General features: G+C 46.8%; 1 long non-coding RNA gene across 1 annotated transcript; it reads left to right on the forward strand.

The window, feature by feature from the left end:
* The first annotated feature begins 335 nt into the window (after positions 1 to 335).
* LOC114483971 (uncharacterized) lies at positions 336 to 15,838 on the forward strand. Its single transcript, XR_003676327.1, has 3 exons — positions 336 to 421; positions 2,851 to 3,227; positions 15,538 to 15,838. It is a non-coding gene; the product is annotated as an uncharacterized lncRNA (long non-coding RNA).
* Positions 15,839 to 21,429: the final 5,591 nt, after the last annotated feature.

Genomic DNA, 21,429 nt, shown 5'->3' on the forward strand with positions numbered 1-21,429 from the left:
CTAGCTTCCCTGAGAGGAAGAGAAGGAGACAGAGCGTCCATCAGAAGCCATAGTCCTTTTGTAACCTAGTCTTGGAAGTGACATTCCATCATTTTGCTCCATGTTCTATTCATAGAAGTGAGTCACTAGGTCCAGCCCACTCACAAGGGGAGTGGTTTACACAGTGTATGAGTCCTAGGAGGTGGGGATCACGGGACCGTTTTAGAAGGCTGCCACATGTCCTTGTTCGTTTTCTCATGAATTAGGTGGCACATGTTTACCTGTGAAACATACAGATGCAGGGGGCCCTTTCTAGATTCTAGATGATTCCACTGGGTCAGACTCTCCATGGGAAATGCCTCTTTCTGTAAGCTTCTCTTTTAAAAACTCTACAGGTCACTCTAATAGGAGCCACGGTTGAGAGTCACTAGCAAATATAAACGTAAGTGGATGTTTCCCCACATGGGACAACTGTGCATATTGCTTAGAAGTGTGTTTTCCCCCTCAAATAGGCTTGAAGATAAATGTGCCTCAGTTCCCAATGTGGGGCTGCCATATCCTCTGCTTCCCGGGAGCTGTGTCCAAGGGGCCGTGCCTAGCAGTCATGCCCTTCATTTCTAGGGGCTTCAGGCGAGCTAAGGGGGTGGCGGAGGCTGCCTGCCTGGGTGTTTGGCTCCAGAGCAGCGCTGACATCAATTCATCCGTCCAGAGGACACTTTTAGATGCAAGTCTGCTGGTGGGAGGACTTTATGAGAACAGGAATCCCTGGCTGTGAAATTACTGGCATTTCATGAAGTGAGAGAAGATTTACAAGCTGCATGCTGTGCTGTGCTATAAAACCAAGCCCAGCAGTTATGCAATCAAGCCTTTGCAAGGCAGGCAAAACGCAGGGAGGTGGCAGCTGGAAATAAAGGAAGCCATCACCCCACCGTGCCTGGGACACCCCCGGCCCTGACCATGCATGCACGGGGGGCTCAGGTCAAGGTTCCTTCAGCCATATCCGCCTTCTGGGGAGGCTCACCTGGTAGTCACTAGGGAACAAATGTGCAAGTAGTATTATGTGAGATCATGGACTCAGAATGGAAGGGGTTTCAAAGGTCCCTAGGGGCCTGATGTTCCCTTAACACCTTCCTTGCTAAGAGACCATTCTGCTTCTGCTTGATGTTCACTCCTATGACCCAATCCAAAGGAGACACCCAGAATGTACTCTCCCATGACCCTATTTAATTTTTTTTATAATTAAAAAATTTTTTTGTCTTCCCCACTAAAATGTAAGCTTCCTGACAGTAGGAACCTTGCCTGTCTGGCGCTCAAAGTACTGCTGGACCACAATACATATATGTTGACAGAGTAAATGAAAGAATGGATATTTGGATACTTCCAGGGGTGGGGAACTCACCACCTTACAGGCCAGCCTGTCCTATGTCTGGATGGCTCTTGGCTCTTCCTCAGCTGGCTGCCACCCACCTCCATGTGGCCTTCCTTCATTGTCCTCATCTGTAGGGCCCCCTCTGAACAAGCTCCCTCCTCTTCCCCATTGGAGCCGTCCAGAGATTTGAAAACAGTGGCTACCTGCATGCTTTTCAAGATGAATGTCACCATTTCTTTTGGCTCTCTCTCATGTATCAGTGCCATCCTAGCCTTCCTCCTCCAAGGGGCTCTAATGGGTCACTGTCCCTCAATAAGTTAGGTTAACTCTTTTGAGACCCTTAGTAAATCTTGGCAGTTTGCAGATTTTGAGACCCTTCTCCCCCAACAAACATTTAGATCATTTCTTCATGCTCAGAGTTTTTAGGTAGAAAAAGAGTCAGTGGATTTATCTGAGGATCGATACCAGAAACTAAAAAAAACAAAGAATCTTGAGATAAGGAGATTTTGCTGGATAATCTGGGTGGCGGCACGGGCGGTGGGTGGGGGGGTGGGGGGGCAATGTAATCACAAGGGTTGTCAGAAGTGGAAGAAGGAGGCAGGAGAGGCAGAGAGAGATTTGAAGATGCTACACTGGTGGCTTTGAACACAGAAGAAGGGGCTACCAGGCAAGGAATGCAGGCAGCCTCTAGAAGCTGCAGAGGCAAAGGGAGTGGCTTCTCCCCTAGAGCCTCCAGAAGAAATGCAGCCTTGAAGACTCCTTGATGTTAGTCCAATAAAAGCCATTTTAGGCTTTTGATCCCCAGGACTCTAAGGTAGTAAATTTATGTTGTTTTGAGCACTAAATTTGTGGCAAGTTGCCACAGAGCCGTAGGAAATGAATGCAGAGCTCATTCTACTTTGCGTCTCTACTGTGTGCCTGACCCACAGTAGGTACACATAGTTAGGTGCGTTTTTCAGACGGGGTTCAATGGGGAGCAGAGCAAACCTGTACAGCAGGAACTGCAATCCTCAGGGAAGGTGGGGCTGCATCCTAAAGTTTGGGAGAGTGTTGTCATGGAGCCCAGGCAAGGTAGGGGACTGAACTTTCAGAAAGGAGGAGCACTGAGAGGTGGTGGCCTGGCAGCAGCTGAGTAAGAAGCACACGCACCCCCAGCACGTGGGGGGCGGGGGGAGAGTGGTTTTTCATGATGACGTGGTGGTGTCAGGGGAACCAAGCTTCCATGCTGGGAGGGAAGTTGGGGAGCCTGGGAGCAAAAGGCTGTCTGAGGGGAAGCTGGCAACTTGGGCTCTGGGGTCAGAATTCCAGGGTCAAAGTCTGACCTCACGTCCCTTCTTGTTACCTAGCTGTGTAACCTTAGGTGTTTCACTACTATTGCATAACGAACCACCCCAAGACTTAGTGGTGTACAGCAAGCATTGTAGCATGCTCACGCATTCTGTGTGTTGGACAGGGAACGGTGGGGAGACCTTATCTCTGATGTATGATTCCTGGGCCTCCAGGGAGAAGATTCCAAGCCTGGGGATGACGCAACGGCTGCGGGCCAGAATCCTCTGGTGTTTGCTACTGGCTGGCTGTCTCTCTGTGTGTCCTAGGAGTCCTCATAACATGGCGACCTTACTTGGAAGCTCAGGGCTTCAAAGACAAGTGCTCCAGCTCGTAAAGTAGAACCTGTAGCTTCTTTTTATGATTTAGCCTCAGAAGTCATGTAGCATCCCTTCTGCATTTTATTAGTTTACAGTCAAATCACAAGCTCACCCAGTTTCAAGAGGGGAACTAGAGTCTGCCTCTTGATGGGGGGTGTCAAGGTTCTAGTAGAATGTATCAGACAGCAGATATTGTGGCAACCATCTTTGGAAAATATAATCTGCCACATTTGGTAATTTCCTTACTTTCTTTTTTAAAATTTTATTTATTTATTTATTTATTTATTTATTTATTTGGCTGCTTTGGGTCTTTGTTGCTGCGTGCGGGCTTTCTCTAGTTGTGGAGAGCAGGGGCTACTTTTCGTTGTGGTGCGTGGGCTTCTCATTGCGGTGGCTTCTCTTGTTGCGGAGCATGGGCTCTAGGCACATGGGCTTCAGTAGTTGTGGCATGCGGGCTCAGTAGTTGTGGCGCACAGGCTTAGTTGCTCTGCGGCATGTGAGATCTTCCCGGACCAGGGATCGAACCCGTGTCCCCTGCGTTGGCAGGTGGATTCTTAACCACTGTGCCACCAGGGAAGTCCCTTTTCTTACTTTCTGAGATTTGGTTTCCTCAGTAGGAAGATAAGGGTGACAACTGTAAACCTCTCATCTGGGTTAACATATCTAAAGCTTTTGGCACAGTGCCTGGCACATAATAATATCCTAAGTTCTCCCAAGAGACCAGAGAGCAGGTCTGTTGTTTCTCATGATTGTATCCACAGTGCCTGGCACAGTGCCTGGCATGTGGATGAGTCTGAGGGAATTGTGCCAGATTGGGGATTGTCTGTCAGTGTGTCAGCTAGATATTGCTGTATAACAAACTACCCCAAAACTTAGTCACTGAAAACAGCAGCCATTTTATTTGCTTGTGGTTCTGTGAATCAGCAATTCAGGCTGGATTCAGCTCAGTGGATCTTCTGCTCCTCTCACCTGGGGTCACTCATGTGGCTGCAGTTATGGGCAGTTGACTAATGTTTTATGATCCAAGATCCATCACACACACCTCCTACATCTGACAGTTAGTGCTGGCTGTCAGCTGGAGTGCCTCAGTTCTCCTCCATGTGGCCCTACCAGCAGGCTAGCACAGGCCCATTTGCGTCATGGTCCCAGGGTTCCAACTGCAGCCAAAAGATAAGCCCTAATTCACAAGTGCTTCTGAAGCCTCTGCTTGTGTCTCATTTACTAATTTCCCATTGGCCAGGACAGCTCACATGGCCAAGCCTGGATTTAAGGGATGGAGAAATAAACCCCACCTCTTGATGGGAGGGGCAGCAAAGTTGCATTGCAAACTACAGGATAAGAGGGATTATTGCAGCTATCTTTGCAAATCATCCACACCACAGTTAATACTGAGATGTAAGATAGAGGTTGGGAGGGGGCTGGAGGCTCACTGCATGAGGGAGGTGGCAGGGAGAAGTGCTGAGCACATGTGACAGGCAATCCACAAGGGCCACAGGTGGAGGACACTGGTGTCAGTGAGGAGACTTTACTTCACCTTCTGCCTTAAACCACAGGGAATCGTCTCATCACATCTGACGGAACTGCAGAGGCTGGGCTCGCTCTAGCTTGGCTGAAGGAGCAACTCAACAAGGTCACCTGCCCCAGATCCTTTACCATCCAACCTCTGCCCTCCTCCGTGAGGGCTTTGCCCTTTAGGCTCACAGTATGATGGCAGCAATTCCCAGAGTCACAGCCAGGCACCTGTAGAGGGAAAAGAAGAAGCTGTTCTCAGACTCTAGCCCAGCAGCCTTCCCCTTATATAGCTCTTTGGCCATAATTGGGCCAAGAGGGTGGGATTACCATGGTTGCTTATATTAGTTTCCTGGGGCTGCCATAGTAAAATACCATATGTTGGATGGCTTAAAGCCACAGAAACGTATTGTCTCACAGTTCTGGAGACTAGACGTCCTAGATCAACGTGTTGGCAGTGCCATGCTCCCTCTGAAACCTGAATGAAAATCTTGGCTTGCCTCTCCCTAGCTTTTGGTGGTTTTTGCCCCAAATCCTTGACATTCCTTGGCCCGTAGATGCAACACTCCAATCCTCCGTCTTCACATGGCCTTCTCCCCGTGTCTTCACATCATCTTCCCTCTGTGCATGTGTGTCTCTGTGCCCAAATTTCCCCTTTTAATAAGAACACCCCTGGCATATGGGATTAAGGCCCACCTTAATGACCTTATTTTAACTTGATTACCTCTGTTAAGAGCCTATTTCCAGGGCTTCCCTGGTGGCACAGTTGTTGAGAGTCCGCCTGCCGATGCAGGGGACACGGGTTTGTGCCCCGGTCTGGGAAGATCCCACATGCCGCGGAGCGGCTGGGCCCGTGAGCCATGGCCACTGAGAGCCATGGCCACTGAGCCTGCGCGTCCGGAGCCTGTGCTCCGCAACGGGAGAGGCCACAACAGTGAGAGTCCTGCGTAACGCAAAAAAAAAAAAAAAAAAAAAAAAAAAAAGCTTATTTCCAAAAGAGGTCACATTCTGAGGTGGTAGGGGTTAAGACTACAACTCATAATGTTGGCTTCAAAGACTAATTCTCTGAAGTGGAATTGATGTTGGGAGTGAACCACAATGACCCCTACAGCCCTCGAATGACTGAATGAGTGAATGAATGAACATAGTACTTGGAGGCTCCCATGGAGTCAGGTCATAGTTTCCTGGTGAGGTTTGAAGGATAGGTTTAGCCCTAGAACTCATTGAGGATATTTGGGCACTTGTGCCTTCTGCTTATGACAGATTGTTGATCACAGTTATGATTTATCTCTGGCTGCATCTTTAGTCAGGAATACAACCCCTCAAGGAGAACCAATGCTGTTCCTCTGGGAAGTTTTGACAAGTCACATTATAACATGGTTTCCAGGAATGCATCATGGTGAAAAAAGTCCAGCCTGCTTACACGGATGCTCAGCGAGTACCCGTGAGCACCCGCCTTGTACACACAAACTGGCATCACCAGGGCGACGCAGGACGGCAGCCGACTGCCTAGCAACACCACCTCCCTCGCTCCCACCTTCCATTACCCCTCTCCTGTGTTGGGGGTGGCCTCCTGGGGCTCTCTCCTCTTCAAGGCAGCTGTCCATGGGCAGGACGACTGGATTTCACTGTGCTGGGGGTAGAGGGGACTCTGGATACCCTACTCACAAAACTTAACCAAAGTTGCCTTGTTGTTTTAGAATATATTAGGTCTACCCAATCCCAAACATAACACACACTTCTTAGAAGCCAAACTTAAAATCTGCACCCACCATTGAAAAGCCCTGAGTAATACATAATGCCAGATTAGGGGCTGCCATCCTGTGGAGGAGACACTACATCACTTACCTTGCTCTTCTGAGGTGGTGGGACTGGGTGAAGCTGGGGTTTCAGAGTGCCCCTGGGAGCGTCCAGGGTTAAAAATAAAAATCACCCTCTCATAGTCTATTAACTATAAATTCATCACAGTAGATCCTTTAAAAATGTGCATCTACCTCCTCAGAGAGCTAGCAGTCAGCCACTTTTTATTGTAATTGTTTTTCCCATTAAAAAGGACTGGGTTTTGACCAGTGGAAAGGGGAGAGCAGTGAAGTCAGGGAAATCGGTTTGCAGCCTGGACACTTTGAGAAGGTCAGACCCCTGTGAAAGTAGAAGGATGCCAGAAGCTGTTGTCATTCTGACCAGAGCAGGAAGCAGAGGGGTGCTTCAGCTCACAGCTGCCTTTGCCGCTGGAAAAGAGTGATTTTTCTCCAGTAGCAGCACCTGCCCTTGGACTTGAACCCTCTCCTAGGTAATGGCGTCACCACCCACCCAAGTACCCAGGCTACTCTAGACGCCCCCCTTGTCCTTATTCAACAAGTCTTGCCTCTTCCACTTCCTCCGTATCACTTAATCTTTCCCTTCCTCCCCATCTCCACAACCCATGTTAGTTCAGAGCCTTGTACTCTCTTCCTGTCCCCATCCGCCTGCCTCTGTTCATCCTCCAACCCACCCAAGATGGTCTTGTGGAATTGTTCATCTCATCACACCACTGCTAGGCAGGACACCTTCCGTCTGCCCCTGCAAATGCACTCTATCCCACTCTTGGTCCTGGAGACTAACCTGTATAGACCACAACAATGGCCTCCCTTGGCTTCTAGCTTCTGGTTGGATCTGGCCAATGGGGAGTACCAGCTGGAGGTCAAAGGGGGAGGGGAGTGAGGCTGGGGTCTTTATGCCTCCTCACCGTGGAGTCACCTTAAACAAAGGCCACAGCTCCTCTCAAGGTGACCTTCGCATGACTCTCTCTCTCAGTAACTGCTCCTTCCCCTCACCCCTTCCTACCAACAGCCCTCATGTTCTTTGCTTCCAGTATGGCATTATACTTACCCAAACCTTAGTAAATAGCCTTTCTGTTTAACACTCCTCAAATTTTCCTCATCTGAGTGTGCCATCTCTTTCTGTTGCATCCCTGAATGATTCAGTTCTCCTACTCAAAACCACAGAGGTTCCCACAGCCTTTAAAATAAAGTCCAAGTGGATGATCTTGGGATTCAAGGTTCTTCATCACCCCATTTACCTTTCCAGCCTAGTTCTTGTCACCGGCCTTCACTTACTCTAAAATCTAATTATAAGGAGTCATTCATATTTACCCTCAGATATTTGCACCTCTGAGCATGCTGTCCCTACGCCTGAGCTGTCTCTCTCTCTTTCTCGGCCTGAAGGTCTAGCACAGTGCCTAGTAGAGAGTAAACTCTCAGTAATCATACAGTGAATGAATAAATGAGAATTTTTGAGAACCTCACTTCCAGGCCCAATGTCATGCAAAGGCATATTTATGGGTACATATGACTCAACTCTTAAGGCAACGTATTTCATGCTAATGTAAACCCAGGCACTATACACTCTCCTTCCCTAAATTTTGGGGACAAGTGGCAAGGGGAAAGTGGGGAGGCTTCTAAACACAAATCGGCACAATGTTGCATAACCCCGATCAAAGCTTGGGAAGAACAATGGCATCTTCCCCAAGCAGCCTGTCTCTGATGATCCCTGGATGAATCACTGTGGAAAAAATAGAGAGAAGATGTTCCAGAGAGCCAGACATGTAATCAAGTAGGAAAATCTTTCCCTTCAGGGTGTTCTCATTTAGTAAATATTCCCCTGCTATGAGCTTTCTTAGGACGGATGCCCTGGTGAAAGGTAGGGGTGGGGCGGGAGAGGGGTGGGGGGTGGGGAGGAGTGGGACTGGAGGGGAGGAAGAGGGGAGAAGGGTCAGTGTAGCTCAGCCCACAGGGGAGGTTTCCTGGCGCCAGAGAGCTGAGTCCATCACCTAGATCCAGGTAGCTGAGTCCATGATCTGGAATGAGGGTATCGAGGCCCATTAGACAGGAGGCCGGAGGGCCTGTAATGCTTTGGGTCTCCCCTCATTTAGGTGGGACAGCTAACAGAGCAATTCACCAATCCTTCTTACTCTGGGTTTGACTGTTGAAGAAACAATTTTCTGAAAATCGCATAAGGAATTCTGACTTGTGGGTCCCGGTGGGAAAGGGAGGCTGAGGAAGAGGATTTCGCGTTTCCATTTTATACTGTTCTATACAAATAGCATGCAGAGGTGTTATTTTTGAAAAATGCCAGAGAGGTTGTCAGTGGAATTTTGGACCAATTGGTTTTTATACTTTATTTCTGTATTTTAAAAAATAATAATAGATGTTATTGAAAATCAGTGCTGCTACTGTACCTCTAAGATTTCCAAGACAGCCCTGCATTCAAATATTCTGTCCCTTTGGTCTCACACAACATAGAAATATCCCAAAAATTCCGATAGCATGTTAGAATCTAAACCTCCTCACCTACCTGAAAGTTGTGCCAAATCTCAAATCACACCTTGGTTCCTAATGTCTAAGATAGAAAATATATTCAAATTTTTCATGTCTAGTAAGAACATTCACTTTTTCTTTCCTCTCTGAGAGTACCCTCCCAGCTGCTCAGACTGGTAATACATTAATTTTTTCAAGAATCTGAGGGTGCAAACATGCTTCTCTAGGGTTGTGTGAGTCTGCCGATCCCCAAGTTTAAGAATGGCTCCTCAGGCACTAGGAGCACTCTGGGGCCACTCACTATACCTAAAAATGGAGGATAACTCCCCAAGTTGTCTCCAGTTATAGATGCAGAGACCTGGCCTCAGCCACGGCTGCTGGTTTCCATTCCTGTTCCAGAATCTTATCTTTTCTATGGAGCTTCATCTTACCACGTCTTAGCAACCACTGTCTCTCTTAAAGCAGAGGCAAGATGTTCCATTGATGACATGGCTGGAGCTTCTGAATCAAGCTTCTCCTGAAGGCAGACCTCTCATTATATTTTGTTAAAAGCCAATAAATTCCCCTTTTTGTTTAAGAGTATTCAAGTTGGGATTTTTGCCTCAATATAAAGATCCCTGGGATTTCCTTGGCGGTCCAGTGGTTAAGACTCCACGCTTCTACAGCAGGGGGTGTGGGTTCTACCTGGGGACAAGATCCCGCATGCCAGTGAGGCCCAAAAATAAGTAAATAAATAAATAAAGGCTTGACATAGTGCCTGGTACAATGAAGCATTCAATAAATTAAAAAAAAAATTGTGGGGCATTAAATTAAAAAAAAAAATTCCCTGAATGGCATGCTATGCTGAAGGCAGCCTAGGTCCATCCCAGGTCTCTGGGCCTAGTGAGGACGTAATGTCTCCTACTCCCTGCTTGTTCCAGGCTGCCATCGGCCCTCAGATTCCAGACATGACAGTGCCATCCTGCCACCAGCCCTGCTCAAGCCCCTGCCCTGTATAATCTCCCTTGGCTTCCTGTCTGATGGCTGGGGTCCCACTACTCCTTGGAATAACCTTCAGAGGACAACTGCCTTCCATGTCCTGACTAGATTAGTCTGGGAACCACAGTGAAGTGAGTCTGAGGTCAGGGGAGTAATGGGCGCAGCTATGGGGGGCTGTCACAGCAGAGGCTGGGACAGCGAGGCAGGGGTTGACGGGCCCCATAAGTGAGACATGGAAAGAAACAAAGGCGCACACATATTGATTTCTCAGTAGAAGTTCTCCTTCCTGGAGCATCTCTTGGGACCAGCAATTCTGGACCTGTGGCTTCCTTCCCTCAGCACAGCTGCTACAATTGTGCAATAGAGAGAGGGCAAGAGGCAGGCAACCACTTGGAAAACCATTTGTTAGTGTATCTAGTAAAGGTGAAGGCAGGCATATCCTTCGAGCCAGCAATTCCACATTTAGGTATAAACCCTGGGGAAATACATGCACATGGCACCAGGATATACATACCAAGAATGCCCACTACACCACTGTCATAACAGTCAAAACCTGAAAACAACTCAAATGCTCACCAACGGTAGTATGGATAAATATATTTGATATACCCACATAGCAGAATACTATACGGCTATGAAAAGGAGGGCACTACAGCTGCATACAACAATGTAGATGACTCCCATCAATACAACTGAGCAAAAGAAGCCAGACACAGAAACCCCAACGTGATTCTATTCATGTAAAGCTCAAAACAGGCAAAACAAAACTGTTTTTTTAGGACTGCAAACTTGTGGTAAAACTAAAAGAAAAGGAAGTAAAGTCCATAAAAATCTAAGGGAGAGGGAGAGTGTGATCAAATAGAGATATGCAAAGAGCTTCAGAGTGCTGGCAATGTTTCATTTCCTGATGTTAGTGGTGAGTACGTGGGCATTTGCTTTATAGTTATTTATTAGAATGTATAAGTGTCTAGGCACTTTTCTGTATGTATGTTAATTTTCAGAATTAAAAAAATGAAAGAGTGAGAGGGCTTTGTTTTAAGAAGAACTTGGGGGCTTCCCTGGTGGCGCAGTGGATGTGAGTCCCCCTGCCGATGCAGGGGACATGGGTTTGTGCCCCGGTCCGGGAAGATCCCACATGCCGCGGAGCGGCTGGGCCCGTGAGCCATGGCCACAGAGCCTGCGCGTCCGGAGCCTGTGCTCCGCAACGGGAGAGGCCACAACAGTGAGAGGCCCGCGTACCGCAAAAAAAACAAACAAAAAAACAAACAAAAAAAAACCAAACAAACAAACAAAAAAACAAAACAAAAGAAGAACTTGGGGGCTTCTCTGGTGGTGCAGTGGTTGAGAGTCCGCCTGCCGATGCAGGGGACACGGGTTCGCGCCCCGGTCCGGGAAGATCCCACATGCCGCGGAGCGGCTGGGCCCGTGAGCCATGGCCGCTGAGCCCGCGCGTCCGGAGCCTGTGCTCCGCAATGGGAGGGGCCACAGAAGTGAGAGGCCCGCGTACCGCAAAAAAAAAAAAAAAAAAAAAAACTAGACTTAAAAAAATTTGTTAAGGTGGCTACATATAAGATAACTATACAACAGACAATAGATTTTCTTTATTCTAAGCAGTGATTGCCTAAAAGCAGAAGTAGGAACACATAATCCATTCACAGTAATGAAAAAAATTATTAAATTATTGAGGAATAAATTTTCAAAGAAAGCCAGCGTACCGCAAAAAAAAAAAAAAAAAAAAAAAAAAAAGAACTTGGATAAGGGTCTCACCCTCCAATGCTCTCTGCTTCAGAATCTACCATCATGGTCCTAGAGGAGGGACATCCCTGCTTGGTCCTTGCATCCCCGCCCTGCCCCGAGAATCAGTCCCAAGGCCACCAGCACTGGCAGAAGCAATCTCATCCTTGACTAAGCCTGACTCAGCCGTCCCTGATTGGTCTCCTGGGCTCTTACATCGTAAGGATGTAATTGAGTGTGCTCTGTGGGAGACGGTCTGTAATGAATTTCCTAGGATGGAAACCGAACAGACATCAAGAGTTGTGCCAGACTGCCGGTGTGTAGCACAGCTGAGGAGCAGCCCTGATATGCTGGCCCAGGCGGGCGCCTGGTATGCATGTCTCACGTCTGGTTTCCTCCTCCTCCACTTCCTCCGCTCAGGGGGCTGGTGTGCATGCCAGCTCTCTGAGTGAGAGCCAGGAGGGTCGCCTTTAGCTCAGGCACCTTCTCACCAAGACCCTTTCTGAGCATTCAGAGTGTTTCTCTCCACAGAACTCAGCATAAATAGAGCTAATAATAATCATCATAATAAAAAATCATCCTGGCATAAATAAAGCAGGTGCCCGTGTCCGGCTGGTAGTAGGTGACACATTGCCGCTCTGAGATGGGCAATGCTGAGCCTGTGGGACTGAGAAGGCCACTGCCCCCGAGGAGAGAGCCTAGACTGAGTCACCTGTGAAGCCCAGGAGCTTTGTTCAAGACACTCGGGTCCCCTTGTCTGGGGCTTGGGGAGTGGTGAGGCAAAAGTTGAAAAGACCTTAGTCTCTGGGACGCTGTCACCTGATGACTTGCTATGCAAATGGAATCAGACTTTCCTCCACATTTTCCTCCTTTGTCCCCAGCAAGGCAGGGTCAGAAACCCTGTACTCAACTCCTTCGCTAGGGATTTGTGGAGGTAGATCTTTGTTGCTGCCCCCTTTGCCCACTCCCTTCCCTGAAGTCACCTCTTCCTCCCCTTGGCCCCAGAGGTCACTGCTGCCTGGGCCTGTGGATACAAAAGCTCAGCTCAGATCAGGGGCCCTACCCTCAGAGGCAGCTAGTAAGTTCCTGGGACCAAACACACTTGGCGAGACCTGAGCTTGGAGAAAGCTCAGAGCAGCCTAGGTAGGCTACAGTAAAAAAGAGGGATGTAGGGACAGGCAGGCGAAGTCAGGAAGGAGCCTCTGTCACTGACTACAAATAGAAATGTCAGTTTGTGGTGCAATGAAATCACCATATATGGCTTGGGAGGAAATTCTCTGCAAGGAGCTGCATACAAATAGGTCATCAAGTAATGGCAAAAATATGCAGCCAAATGGAGGTGCCTCTGCAGGGCTTCTGTGTCTCTAAGGGCTAAGTAAACTCCAGGAAGACATAAGGACCAAGAGCTTCATGCCACAGAGGGGGGCCAGGAGATGCCCCCTCTGCTTCCCTGCCTAGCCTCCTGCCTCCTTCTTGCCCCCTCCCCACCGGGACCACTCTGAATCTGACTAGCATCCTTGTTCCCTGTTGCTGAGAGCAAGCAGGGACTCAGAGATTGCCTGAGACACTTTCTGGTGACTAATGCAGTACTTGAACAGGAAACAGACTGGAAAGGGCTTAGGAGGAGATATAAATAGCTCATGTCCTAAAAAATCTAACTTAGGGAGAAATGGAATTAACACACTGGAAGGAGAACAAGGAGATCACAGGCTCCAAGCGAGACCAAGACTTCTCCTGGGAAATGAGCTTTTCTCCCAGATGGAGCTCTATCTGCCTTGTACGAGTCAACTCCATCAAGTGTGCACTGCTCAGCCTTGAAGTTGACCAGCCAGTCCTGCCTGCCTGCCAAATGATGCCCTGAATTGTCTGTGGTTCTGGGGATCAAGCCTTGTAGGGATCATGTAAGGGCATGTGTGTGTGTGTGTGTGTGTGTGTGTGTGTGTGTGTGTGTGTGTGTATGTGTGTAATGGGGGTCACTGAGGCTCGCAGCTCAAGGACTATGAATGGTCTCACTTGTTGGGGAAGTAAAGAATTGAGAAGTGTCAGGAATATCCCTTCTGCTTGCCTCAGTTTCCCCTCTATCCATTAGGCTACAGCAATTCTTTTCCATCTTGAACCCAGTGAAGAGAGGGGAGAAAAAGCTAGGAGATCTGGATTTAAAATGAATGGTGGGTCAGAAGACTGGGGTTCTAATACCAGCCAAGATACTCATTTGCTGAGTAACTTGGAGTAGATACTCAACTTCACTAAGACTGTTTGCTTTTCTATAAGATGGAGAGGTTGGTCTAGTTCAGTGAACTTCAAATCTTTGTCTTTTATTTTTTCAAAGCTGCATAACATTTCTCCAAAGAAAATCACAAGTCAGAGCAGAGTGGCCCTGGTTAAGGTGGGGACCTCAGACGTAGACACATTTATTCCCTTCGTGGTAGCTGCTGAGAAGCCACCACAGAAACCCAGGGCTTCACAGAGCACCAGTTGAAAACCACAAAGCTAAAGCACTTGACAAGGGTGACCGGTCACCCCGAAGCCACTCCTCACTGCCCTTTTCTCTTTACCTCAATGTGGAGGCTGGAAAATTAAAAGAATGAAAAGTAATACTGAGTGATAGAGATTTAACTAAAGATATCAATCAAAACAAAGGAGGGATTTATATCTCACAAGCCCCAGCAAACTTCTTAATATCCTCATTGGATATGAGGATAGACCGACTGCAAAACAGCCACAGTCTCCACCCACCCAGTATCCATAACCTCTGCAATGCAACTTTGTAATTCCTCCCATAAAGAAATAGAATTGATTTCCACACCCTTTGAATATGTGCTTTTGAGAGTTGCTTTGAACAATATTTAGTGGAAGTGATAGCATGCCAGCTTCAAGTTTAGGTCTTAAGAATCCTTGTATCTTCTCCTCTGTCTCTTAGACCCCTGAGACCGACCTGGGTTAGTCTGCTGGGGAATGAGAGCAGAGCTGACTCATCCCAGCTGAGCCCACGACAGAGCAGCCAGCCCCCAGCCGACTGCCTGAAGACACTTGAGCAAAGAGACTCATGAGAAATAACAAATGGTGGTTGTTTTACAGCATACGTTTTAGGGTAGTCTATTTCTGTTCCAGCTATCTATTGCTGAGTAACAAAGCACCCCAAAACTTAGTGGCTTAAAACAATTTAGCATATACTAATTTATTATGATCTCCATGGGTCTCTGCCTTGACTAGTCTCAGCTGTGTGATTCCCACTTGGGGTCTTTCACATGCTTATAGTCAGAGGTCATCTGGGGCCACAGTCATCGGAAGGTTCGACTAGACAGGGTGTCTGAGATGGCTCATGTGGACGCCTGGCACTTGATGCTGGCTGTCGCCTAGGGGCTCAGCTGGGGCTGTTGACTGCATGTGACATCTCCACGTGGTGTGGGCTTCTCACAACATGGCCACTGGGTTCGAAAGGGTTGTAAGAGGAAGTTGCCAGGCCAGTTAAGGGCCATGCCAGCTCTGGCATCGCTTCCTCCATATTTTACTGGTCAAAACAGTTATAGGGTCCTCCCAGATTCAAGAGGGTAAAGAAATAGATGTTACCTCCTGATGGGGAAATGGCAAGATCACATTTCAAAAGAGAATGTAGGATGAGAGATACTGTTGGAACCATCTTTTTTTTTTTTTTAACCTTTTTTCCCGTTTATTTATTTATGGCTGCGTTGGGTCTTAGCTGCAGCACACAGGATCTTTCGTTGCGGCGTGCGGGCTTCTCTAGTTGTGGGGCACAGGCTCCAGAGCGCGTGGGCTCCAGGGGGCACGGGCTCCACTGTAATTGCGGCACGCAGGCTTAGTCGCTCTGTGGCATGTGGGGTCTTAGTTCCCCGACCAGGGATCAAACCCGTGTCCCCTGCAGTGGACGGCGGATTCGTAACTGCTGGGCCACCAGCGAAGTCCCAGGACCACCTTTGGGCAATAAAATCTGCCATAGCTGAACAGCATTATCGTGGCGAAGCATAAAAGGACAGATTTTTTTTACATGTTTCCTTCTTCCTTACAGCACTGCTTTCTGTCCATCCTCTCACATAATCCCGCAGAGACTGGCAAGCACTGAGCAACTGGAGAGGAAGACCAGCAGAGCCCCTCTGAGCATTGTCAACTTCTCCGGGCTCAGCAGGAAAGAATGCAGACTGAACAACCATCTCTGCCTGCCAAGAGCCAAGAGGGGACGAGGGGACCCAACTGGGAGGTATTAGCTGGTCCCCTTCACCTCTCCGTACCTGGGTTTTCTCTTTTTCATTTTTCTAAGGGCTATTCAGCATGGGAATGAGGAAATGTAGTTGTCTAATTTAAAAAGTGAATTAAAAGAGTCAATGCTAGTTAAGCGCTTTGTCAATACCCGGTGCCGTGGAGGGGAAAAATCAGACGTTTAACAGGTTCAAGTTGAGATTCTCACCTTGTTACCCATGCAGTGAGGCTGAAGATGTCAGTCTCTGCTTGCCTGAGCCAGGCCCACCTGCAGAGGCTGGAGATCTTCAACTGCCCTCTTTACCTTCCCCCAGGACCATCACCCAGTGAATAAGATCCCCATCTGTGCAATGGGAGAGGGAAGATTAATGTCTGTGTTCATGACCCAAGGGGTCCTGAGGAAGCTCCTACGTAGGGACCCCACCTGTCTTCTCAGCTCCAGCCTTTCCCCAGCTCAATCTGAGCGACCGGGCTTTTGCTCCACGTCTCACAGGTTTCCCAGTGAATGGGGAGTCCCCTGGGCCTTTGGTCTTTAGCTGAGCCCTTCTCCCAGGCTACAGAGGTCATGGGGGCGACATGGCTTTTCTGTCCCCATCTTAAACGGCAGGGCTACCTTGGTTATTGGGCTCAGGATTCTCCCCTTCACCCTACACCCACTAGGCCTCAAAGAACCGTGCCTCCCCCTTCAAAGAGGATCCTCAGCTGTGAAAGTCTGCCCTCCTTCCCCTCTCTTTCCTCCCAGGGTAAACAAGAGCACTCTGGCAAGACAGCTGCAATGGGGCTTCTAGACTCCCAGGACCCCAGGACACAGACTCTAGGAAAGAGAGAAGGAGGGCAGGCCTGGAGCCTCCAACTCTACCCGCCTCCCTCTCTCTGCTCTCCTTTGTCTTTCTCTCTTGGCTTCCTCCTTCCCTCCTCTTGCTGCTGCCCTCCCTCCTCTCCTCCCTTCCATAACAGGCAGAAGTGGGTATACGGCACTGGACGTGGATTCCACAGTCACAGGTAGATAGAGCTTGGCTCACAATTCCATCATAGACTGTCTGCGTGACCTTGATTGGATGAGTCACTTCAGCTCCCTGAGCCTTTATGGAGATGATAATGCCACTGAGGTGAGGACTAAATGGGTTCAGATCTTAGGTATTTAACCCAGGGCCTGACACAGTATACATTCTTCATGAATGTTCACTAACCTAATCTGCATCAGGTAAGCACCTACTGTGCGCCAGATACCAAGGGCCCAGAGGGAGCAGGGAGAAGTCTTTTAAAAAGTCTCTGTTTTAATCTCTTTATAATATATTGTAATGATCATTTTTATAAAAGGTGTGAGGAAACTAAGTAGCTTCCACTGCCTGGCACTCAGGGACCAGATTTCAAGGGCTTCTGCAAGCTTAACAACACAGAGTAGGCTGGTGGCTGGAATGAAGTCAAAACCAGATCCTGCAGAAAATTATATCTCCATTCAGTCTACAGAGCTAATTGGTTTGCACAAAATCTACCATTTCTCCAGGAGGCGGCAATCTCTAAAATAGGAGGAGATCACAAGTCTGATGGCCTGCACTTCTATCTTGGAAGACAGCAAGCTCAGAGCCCCGTGCAGGCCTGCAGAGCCACCGGTGTTGGGCTGTTCAAGGGTCCCAGGAAATGCCTCCTCCAGAGAGGTTAAGCTAGTTTTGCTAGTCGTGCCAGCTCTGACTAATTTGGGAGCTGCCTAAAGGGCCAGGTTGGGAAGGAAGCCGAGAGCCCCAGGCTCGGAGGTCCTGCTTTGGTGGACTATAGCACTACCTACCACTGCGGGATTAGGGAGTGGGAGCTTGTTTACCATCCCTGGCTTAGCCAAACCTCAGCAAGCGGTTTGAAGAGCTTACTTTCATTTCCTGCTATTCGACTCTGCTCACACCCAGTGATCACTTTCTAGATGCTCTTTACTCTTCCACTGGGAATTTCTTTGGGAATGATGCTCTGCGGTTCATCGCCACATCCCACACAAAAGGAAACCTGAATCAATGGAGAGCTCTACCTGACCCATGGATTGGATTATCCAGTACCATAAATAGGAGGATGTCTCCCAAACTAATATATGCATCTAATGAAATGCCCATCAAAATCTCAGTAGGGATTATCCTAGACCTTTACAAGCTGGATCTAAAATTCATATGAAAGAGAAAAGGCCAAAGAATGGCCAAAATGATTTTGAAGAAGAACGAGGAGGAGAGACCGACCCTGCCAGTTATTAAGACCTATTACAAAGCCATTGACGTAAAGTAATTAGTGCAGGAATGGACAAATAGACCAATGGAATAGAACAGAGGGCCCAGAAATATACTCACATGTATCTGAATACCTGATACGTGACAGAGGTGACATTAATAAGGAAAGGACAGACCATTCAATAAACAATGTTGGGTAATTGGTTATCCATATGGAAAAGTCAAAATTCAAGATGGAATGCAATCGGGCTTGACATATATACACTACTATATATAAAATAGATAACTAATAAGAACCTACTGTATAGCACAGGGAACTCTACTCAATTCTCCATAATGACCTATATGGAAAAGAATCTAAAAAAGAGTGAATATATGTATATGTATAACTGATTCACTCTGCTGTACAGCAGAAACACAACAGTGTAAATCAACTATACGCCAATAAAAATTAATTACAAAAAAACCAGAAAACAAAAAGTGGAATGCAAAATAAAAACAATTTTTTTTAAAGTAGAATGTAAAACTTTTTGGAAGAGACTGTAAACATAAGAGAATAGATTTATGACATTGGGGTAAGGAAATGTTTTTTAAAATAGAGAATAACAAACCCACAAGCCATAAAGGAAACAATAAATTTGCCTAAATTAAGATTACAACTACTGTTCAAGAAAAGACACAATAAACCAAGTAAAAAGACTCGTCACAAACTCTATCCAGAATATATCAAGAACTCCCACAATCAGTGAGGAAAAGGCCAGCCAGGAGGATAATCAACAAAGGGTATGAATTAGAAATTCACAAATAAATGACACCAGGTATCCAATAAACATAAGAAGCTTCACCTCCACAGTAACTGGGGAAATGCACATTCAAATCACAATGAGGTATCATTTCATCCCCATCAGATTGGCAAGACCTTTAAAGTGTGGGCGGCAGTGGTTCATGCTGGATAGAACGGCAAAGATGAGAGTAAACGGTACAATCACTTTGGAGAGTAATGTGTTACTAGTGAGTAAAGTTGAGAAGGAATATTCCTTACGATCCAGAAATACCAATTCTAGATTTACAGGACAACTCTTATACACGTACACAAAGAGACATATGTAAGAATGTTTTGCAATATCAATTATGGAAGCAAAAAAATATCTATCAACAGGGGAATGAGCAAATAAAGCGTGGTATATTCACTCAGTGGTGTGCTACTCAACAGTCGAAACAAATTAGCATATCCTCATGAATAAATCTCAAATATAAACATGGATACATTTCAAAAACATGTTAAGAGAAAAAACAAATTGTCATCTCATATAGTATGAATCTATATCAAGTTAACATGTTTAAAAATGTGAAAAACGGCACAAAACATTGTTCAGAAATACATGCTTATGTAGGAAAAGTATAAAAACATATTAGAATGATCAACATTAAATTCATGAAGAAATGGATGCCTTTAACAGCATGCATTAACTATAATATTTATGTTTTTAAAAAGAAAAAATTCATCTGAAGCAAGTATGGCAAAGTAAGATTCATTAAAGCTGTATGGTGCAGACAAGAGTGTTTGGTGTGTTATACTTTATTTTCTTACGTTTGAAATATTAGGGGAAAAGCCCTCAGGTCCCTGGTCTCTGAGTTTCCCCAAAATGCATGGTTATGGCTTGGGAAATCAAAAGGCAGAAATGTTTTTTGCCCTTGTATTATATCCAGTAGTGTTCCTAGAGATTGTGCGTCTCCTTAACGCACTTCTCACCTACAATGTTCAATGACTTCGAAATCACCAGTGCAGCACCAGCACAGTGCCATGCACTGAGGAAACAAAAATTAAGAGTGGTCCCTCTTCTGTGTAGGAGCTTGTAGGCTATTAGAGGAGACAGGCAGGTGAAGGATCTTACTGTGATAAATGCTAAAACTGAGGTGTGCTTAAAGGTTTATGGTTTTACTATTTAAAAAAAATGTGTGGGATACCACAGTAGGAGGGGGTGATTCATAATTCATCCTGCCAAGGGGATGGGTACAGAAAAAGCAAGGTCCTGGGCTTTGAAAATTGAGTAAGAGTTTGCAAGACAAAGAGAATGAGGAGAGCATAGAATGAGAAAAGCAAACAAGGCTTGGAGGGCCTGTTGTGTTACAGGGCTGGAGGGCAGCATCCTGATTGGACGTGTGCTTCAGAAAGAACCTTCTGGCAGTGGTAGAGGATGGAAAACCCGAATGAAGGCTGGGAGGTTGGTTGGGAAGCCATTGAAAAACTGTTTCAATGGGAGGTGTTGAAAACCTTAACTACGACACAGTGATTTTGGTTATAGTTTCCCGGCAAAACTACAGATTAACTGAAGGTGGGGCAATGGCTTAATCAGCTTTTGTTTATCTGTGTGTACCCCACCGCTCCTACAGTTGTACCCTGCATATGACAGGAGCTCAATGAATACAAGTTGGTGGGAGGGAGGGGGACAGGAAGCAGGCAGCCCACCCCATACTTTGACAGATAAGAAGGATGACAGTAGGAGAGGAGGAGTGATGTTTTCAAGGACATCCTTAGCTAGAAGCTTACTGTTTCCCCCTAAAACAGCAAACAGCCCTGCAGCCACTCTGCTAACAAATTAATAAGCACGTAGGTTTTTAAAGACAAAGCCTAGACAGGTAAATTTCCATTACAACCAATAAATCTGTGTTCTTCATGAGGAAGTGCTTTCTTTTCCCCTTAGGCAGAAAAAGAGTTCCTTTAAAACAGGCTAAATTCCCTGAGATGAATAATACAAAACAATAGCCCTTTACCTGGCCTGGATCCAAATAACAGGCTCTATTCAGGTGACTGAAAACACCTGACTGTGTGCCATTCGCACTGTGAGCAGGGCAAGCCCATCAGTAATGAGAACTTTACAAGTCTTTTGTTCTGCCACCAAGCAGTAATTGGCGCTCCACCCCAACATAGTAAACTTCCAGCCACCTGAACAAAATTAACCAACCTGCTTTAACAGGCTGCATGCAAAGCAAAACCACCTCCACAGAGCACACAGGTATGAAGATCTCCGCACCCATCCTCTCCGTGATTCCTGTGGCCTGGAGAGAGACCCAGTTCTCTGGTAGGAATAAATGAATGAATGAAGGTAGAGGCTGACACTTATTGCGTGCTTGCTGTGTACCAAGCAATGTTCTGAGAATTTTACCTGTATTAACCCTGAACTCCTGACAACATCACTGTGACGTAAGCGCTATCGTTATTAACATTTTATAGATGAGGAAAGAAGGCCCAGAGTAGTTGAATACCTACTCTGGGTCCCATCGAACCAGGATTTGGACAAAGGCACTCTGGTTCCAGAGCCTGAATTTTCTTATACTTTGTACTCAGTGCAAGGTGCCTTGAAGGAAAAAAATACGTATGAAGATGAACCTGTCCCATTGATTCATTCATTTGTTCATTATTTAATACTTACTGAGGGCTTACCGTGGGCAAGGCAGAGGGGATAAAAAACTTGAATCTTGCCATTAAGATGCTC

This window comes from Physeter macrocephalus, chromosome 16, assembly GCF_002837175.3.
Source record: "Physeter macrocephalus isolate SW-GA chromosome 16, ASM283717v5, whole genome shotgun sequence".
NCBI classification, from domain to species: domain Eukaryota; kingdom Metazoa; phylum Chordata; class Mammalia; order Artiodactyla; family Physeteridae; genus Physeter; species Physeter macrocephalus.